The sequence below is a fragment of the Rhea pennata genome, chromosome 4, assembly GCF_028389875.1.
Source record: "Rhea pennata isolate bPtePen1 chromosome 4, bPtePen1.pri, whole genome shotgun sequence".
Classification (NCBI taxonomy): Eukaryota; Metazoa; Chordata; class Aves; order Rheiformes; family Rheidae; genus Rhea; species Rhea pennata.
Window position 1 is genome coordinate 72,977,098 of NC_084666.1, and position 6,697 is coordinate 72,983,794.

At 39.1% G+C, this 6,697-nt stretch overlaps 1 long non-coding RNA gene across 1 annotated transcript; it reads left to right on the plus strand.

Annotated features, from left to right (window-relative positions):
• Positions 1–224: 224 nt before the first annotated feature.
• On the plus strand, positions 225–4,931 carry LOC134140183 (uncharacterized). Its single transcript, XR_009958333.1, has 3 exons — positions 225–349; positions 3,433–3,597; positions 3,807–4,931. It is a non-coding gene; the product is annotated as an uncharacterized LOC134140183 (long non-coding RNA).
• Positions 4,932–6,697: the final 1,766 nt, after the last annotated feature.

The window sequence follows — 6,697 nt, forward strand, 5'->3', positions numbered from 1 at the left end:
CTCGGTCACCGCCCCGGCGCCGGAAGCGCCGCCGACGTCATCACCCGCCGCGGCGGCGCCGGGCGGCTCTTTTCCCTCTCGCTCTTCCCTTCGCCGCCTCCGGCCGTTGCCCCGCCCCTGCGCGGCCGCTCTCGCGCCGCCCCGCCCCCTCCAGCACCGCCCCGCGCCGCCCCGCCTCGCGCCCTCGGGCGGCTCTAACGGTCGCGCAACGGTCACGCAGCGGCCGTTGGGGTCGCGCGGCGCGGCGGATGGCGAGGCGTGAGGCGGCCCGGCCCGGAGCGAGAAGGCCGGGCCGTGGTCTCGTTGCTTCGCCTCGAGTAATCTCCACAAACTAGATGGCAGGAGAGCGGTAAGGCTTGGCCGCGAAAGGCGCCGCCTTTTTCTGTGGCGCCGTTTGGCTTCTGGGCGTTGAACGTGACGGCTCAAGCCTGAGCTTGACACCGCGGTGAAATAACAGATGTGCCTGGTTCAGACGACTTTACGGCATTCCGCGCTAGCTGGACCTTTTAGATTCCAAGGCGAACTCCCCAGCCCAGTTTTAAGAAAAAGTTGGTGGAGTTCCATGAAAAAAAAAATAGGAAACACCAAGTTGGCTGTGCTATTTCAACGATACACTAATTACATCCTCTGGCTGTGTCACTGTATCCTGTTTCCTCCCTCAGCCTCCTCTCCCCCCGGACTTTCATACCTTCACTGAGAATGAGGCAGGGCGACTCGTGTATTAAAATAAAGCATTCGACAGATACCAGTAGTTCATACCTCGTCATTAAAGGAATGGGCTTTTTGCCCATTTGTATCTGATGGAAGTCAACAACAAAAGTAGTTTTAACCACAGAAATGCATGATAGTAAAGGCTGTGGTGATAATGCACTGGCATGCTACTGATGTTTTGAAATCAAGTCTTTTCAAGCCAGTAATGTTTTTCTCTTACATTTTACAGGACTGCAAAGAGTTTGTCATACCTCATTTCCTTAATCTTAATTGTTGTCTTTCTCTTATTTGGATAACGTCAGAAAGCACCACCTGTGTTTGTAGCACCTCTGAAATGAAATATTGCTTAAAAAAAAGCTTCTCAAAAAAGATCATGAATCTAAGTCTGCAGTTTCCCCCCTCAAATCTTAATGTTCCTTACATCCAAACAAATCCTAACTCTTTGTATGCTTCAATATGTACTTAATAAAAGTACTACATTAGTGGTAACAGCACCACTATTAAGTTACAGCATTATTTCTAAGACACTCAGCTCTTTAACTGTAGTTCTTACCCTCTAATCTTCAAGTATGAGGTCTAAACTGAATGATAAATTTATAAATACCCCTGTAGATGACAGTTTGATGTGATCCAAGAGGAATATATTGAATGTTCTGGCTGCCTAAATACTACTTCCTGGTCTGACTGCATTAAAATCACAAAAACAAAACAGTGCAAGACACATGAAGGCAGATCTGTGAGGATAATCATTTTGCCCTTTTATGTCAAATGCACCAGTATTTACTGATTACAGTGAGATGTATACACAAAACAAGCATTTGTTGTTTTTTGTAATCACAATAAGCAGAAAGTATGAATCATAGGTGCATATAGATATGTACATGTGAAAAAAATACTCTTTTTTTTTTTTTTTTTGAGTGATAAGACTGGAAAAGTGACCGACTCGTTACAGTTTTCATCTCAGAGGTGACTGACTCCTTGAAGCAAATTGTGCATTAAATTTGTTTGGCTGGGCAAAGAAAGGGGCAGATTGTCCAACCACACCAAATTCTCCAGCTTGGATTCAGGAAGGACCCTTGCAGGACTGGGTTTTACCCTTCGAGCTGTTAGTGAGGAGCTGCCCTCTCTGACCATCTCCGGTGCAACGTGGTGCAGTGCAGCACAGGGACTTGACACTGAAGGCTCGATGCGGCTGATCTAGGCCAAGCAGGGGGGGAACTAACGCTCTTTTCAGTTGTATACGCATCTATGTTATAATGCCAGGCTGGAAGACTTATACATTGCTTCAATTATCCAGCTCAGCTGATAGGCTTGGAAAGGGTCTTTTGAGGTATCCAGTCCAGTTTCCTGCTAATAGGCAACCATATTGTTTTATCACCCTGTGTTACAGTATCAAGCTCCAAATCAGATTTAATAGTTACAAAATACTACTCTTTCTGGCACATGCAGCATCACCTGTCTGAGGCTATTTGTTCAGCTTCTTTTATGATAGTGACCTCTGTTCTGATCAAAGAATTGTTCCTCCTAGTCTTGCAGCAAAGAACAAGTAATTTTCCCCCATTTTTATTACATACACTATATACCTAATCTTCCTACCACCCTCACTAATTTGAGCCTTTTGTGACTGTGACAGCAATAAAAGCACTCGCAGTCTTAGAGAAGCTTAGTTTTAGATTTGTCATGCTTGTAGGCTTTATTTTTGTCATGGGCAAAAGCTGCTTAAAGAAAGGCAGACATGAATCTTGTAATGGTTTAAATAAGAGAACATTTTTTTTCAGGGGCAGATGGTAGAGGGTGATTTGTTTTTTCTCTTTGCTTTTGTGAAAACTTTTTGAAGTTTTGACCCAAACTGAGGAATACTCCAGCTGCCACAAAGCTATCTTTTCCTATTGTCGCCTTCTAGCCAGTTCAATAGCAGTTTACATCTTTCTGTGAATGCAGCTGCTTCTTCTGAATACCTGTAAGTGTTAAAGAACTAATGCCTCTTAAAAACTCCTAACCTAAAACCACACTGCTCACATTTTTCTCTCTTCATCGCAACTCTGAATACATCTGGTTTTAATATTTGTCAAAGTTAGAGAAACGTGGGAGGAACAAGTTTAGAGTTTATACACCTGCAGATGATATCCAAACGAGTTGTGAAACTAAAAGAAAAAACAAGTCATGCCATTCTCACTAGTTATAGAATGAGTGAATTCATTGGGTATCTTTGATGTATTGCTTTTGAGAGGATATGATTATTACAGCTTTTATATGTCCTGCAGTGTTTTTATTCACGTCATTCTGGGAGCCGTGAACCCCAGACTGTCACAACTGAAACATACATTTTTTCAACATATGTATCAAAAGGACTGGCTCACTGTACCTCTTTCTTTAATGCATTGTGTCAAAGAAAAAGAAAGATCTTAAATAAGAGATAAGATCAACTAATACTGAACCACCATTGCTTATTTTAAGCAGAAGTAATAAAATTGAGGTTGTTTAGCAATTGTACAGTTAGTGCTGATCAGATCAAGGTGAGAAAAAAATAGAAGGAGAAGAACACCAATGCCTTACCTCCAGAAGTGTACTGTTTTCTCTAATGTATATTTTAAGATAGTCTAAAACAATCAGTTTTAATAATCATAAATTATTGGTGGCAAAACAGATTTAATTTTTTTATGAAGCCATGGCAATTACTTTAATTTACAGTATTTCAATTCCTGTATTTTTCCATTACAGCAAATTTTGTGTGAAAACCTCAACCCAGGTGGTCTTGTGAGTAACGAAAGTAAAGAAAATCGAGACATATTCAGAATTTAACAAGAGCAGTTTTAGCCTGGAAGAACTGCTTAGAGTTACAGGAGCCCTATCCACCAAGGGACAGCATGGCTATATATGCAGAAGGTAAAGCATTTACATTTAGACTAAGACTCAAATGCACTCTGTTTGAAAGCACATTCAAGAGTACCTTCTTCTGCTCACATTTGGCATGGTAAATGAAGTGATTTTGCCATTTGTTATGTTTATCCGTGGTAGTGTCAATTAAAAATATATATATATCTGGCTTAGGCCAGTGATCAAGTGTTTTGAAACCTGTTTATCTTCCTTCTCAGGTACTGATATTAGATGTTCTGGGAACTGCCCCTAGGACTTCATACAACAGCATGCCAGTTTTGACAACTGATTTACAACCCCACCTGGGGAAGACTGAGAAAGTAAAATGAAGTCCAGAAAGCAAAACCATTTTCAGACTGATTCACTGGAGAAATACTTAAGTGCTCTGTTAAAAGAGCCTTGTTTTTTCTAGATGAAACCATGGTATTCTATCCACTTCAGTCTTTGGTAACAAAGACCAACTTTTCTCTGTGTTCCTTCATGTCATAATTGTCGTCAGTAGAAGTGATCCGCCAGGTATCAAGGCATGTTGCTGGTCACATTCATCCATCCACAACACATCTGAACCCAGACTGATGTTGATATAAGGGCATTTGTTAGGAATGCTGGAAAATTTTAATGGCACGGAATACTCATGGTTTGGGTATTAATATGATGACGTAAACTGATATATTTGCAGTCAATGCAGATGATAGTTTAATGGGACTTCTTACCATAGCTTCTGGTGTGTTTTTTGAGAGAAAGCCCTTCTAAAGTGGGGTGTGTTTTTTTTATATCTTGTTTAAATTTGAGTGTTTGGCCAGAGGCATGCATGTTAACAGTAGTGAGATAGCTAGTTGTGGCCATGCTGACCTTTTTTTTTTTTTTTCCCCAAAAGATCTGGGAACTATTAAAAAGACAATAATGGCACAAGAATAAATAGAAATACATGTTCAAGATGGGTGATATAAGATGGTCTTCTCTGACAGAACACTGGACTGTGACATTGATGGCCCCTGACAGACATTAGGCAGACATTCTAAGCCTGACAATGCAAAGAGTAGTAGTACGATTTGTATTTAAATGACTTTTTAATGTAATGTTTGAACTTGCTAGGTTTTTACACCAAGCTGCATGCACTTATCCCTATTTCACACCCTTCTTTGAAGTCCCAGGTCCACCTGTCATGTAGCCGTTTCATAAACTTGAAATTCTAAAGGGATGATTAGTTAAGAATTTGCCTAAAACATTATGCTGGAAAGACTTGTTTGTTCTGTGATATGTTTACTGTTTTGTAGGTAAGTAATTTAGTTTTTAAAAAACAATATAATTTTTATTCATTGCAAATAAATGATTCTGTGTTACTCATCTATTTATAATTTGTTCTTCAATATATAGGTTTATTTATTTTTTTATAATATGTTGTATATCACAGTCTAGTAGCTATAGACCTGGCCTATGATTCTCTTTTCGTTTATATTGTATTATTGTGACTAAAACAGTCAGAAAAGACATACTTGAATGAAAGTTTTCAGAAGCAGTGAAGTAATTGGGAGCCTACACTTTATTTAAGAAATGGTTTAAGAACTTGGGATCCTAAAATTTATGAATACTCTGTAAGAATTAAATTTTTACATGGTTAAGTGACTTCTGAAAATAGGTTTCAGATTCCTAACTTGCTTTCACATATATTCAAAATTTTTACCCTTTGAGAATATAAAATGGAAAAATACCACTTCAAATTGAAGTAAATAGCATTTGCCTGGGTTTCTGGATCACCTTCTGATTCTGCTCAAGTTCTATAGATGATCAAAATAACATCAAAATAGAAGAGAGATGTTAAGATAAAAGAGAGAGCTTTAACACCTAACCTAGAAGCCTAGTCTCTTTGTTTAGTCAGTGGAGAGAAAAACAGGCTTTTTTTAGGGAGAGTGTTTAGGAAGAGTAACCTCTCTCTAATATGCTCAGTTGAATTACATGCTTGAAATAAAGCAGGGAAAAAACACCAAATACTTGTGAAATTTATATTGACTTAGTGTAAGGTTCTGGACTGGCAGCTATGGACAATATGATGTACATACAGGACAGATACAACACTACTGCCCAGACTACTGTTTGTTAACCAGCAGAACACCTTAGTTGGTATAACTGAGCTAGGACTTGTGCTTAGTGTGTGGTTTAGTTGCTGGAATGAGAGAGAGAGGTGTATATAGATACATATCCAAATAGATCTAAGAATTAATTCATACAGGGTCGCCAAACAACTGCCAAATAGTACCAGGTATTCATTAACACAGAAAGAAATAATGGAACAGACAGAATACTTATTAGTGGTTAGAACAGAGCTTTGCCATTCAGAGTAGCAGTAGACTGCTACTACTTCTTTTACCACCTAGGTTCAACCTATGTACTCTTGAGTTTTGTATTATCAGCCTGTGGTCCAAGGCTGTGAATAAGAGCCCTCAAGCCAAAACCACTCATATTTCAGTATGAAAGTTTACTTGCCAAATTAGTGGACCTTCTTTTTTTTATTAGAAACATATAAGATAACTTCAACAGTAGACTACACAAGAATCAGCTAGGAGGTTAAAAAATTCTTACATTTTATGTTTTGCTTTGAGCCTTGCTATTCCTTGATGATAATTTCTGTAGTAACCACTTCTGAAGTAAACAATTGGTTAGTTCTGAAATTAGTCCTTGAAATTACTTCTTTTCATGCAACTCTGGAGATTATAATGCAAGCAGCCTTCTACTGGGAGGCAGAAAAACAAGGTTCAAGCTGTTGCTCTTCTATCTTCACATAAAGAGTAGTTAGAAAATATTTATCCTACAGGAACGGCTTACTTCTGGACATGACAAGAGGTGAAAATCTCCTTCTTTCCATGTAAAACCTAGTGATTTTAGTTTAAATGAAAGCAGTATAAAAGATTTTTGATATTGCAAAAAGATATGTAAAAATGGAAGGAAAACATTTTCTCAGAGATACAATGACAAATTGAAAAATAAAAGTTGGCCGAACCCCCCAGGGTCTGTGGAGGCTCCCTTTTTCAAAACAGAACCCACTTTGCTTATTGTGCATTATCCTACTTACTGGCTCAGGTTTTCTGCCCTTTTGTCTTCACTTTGTTTG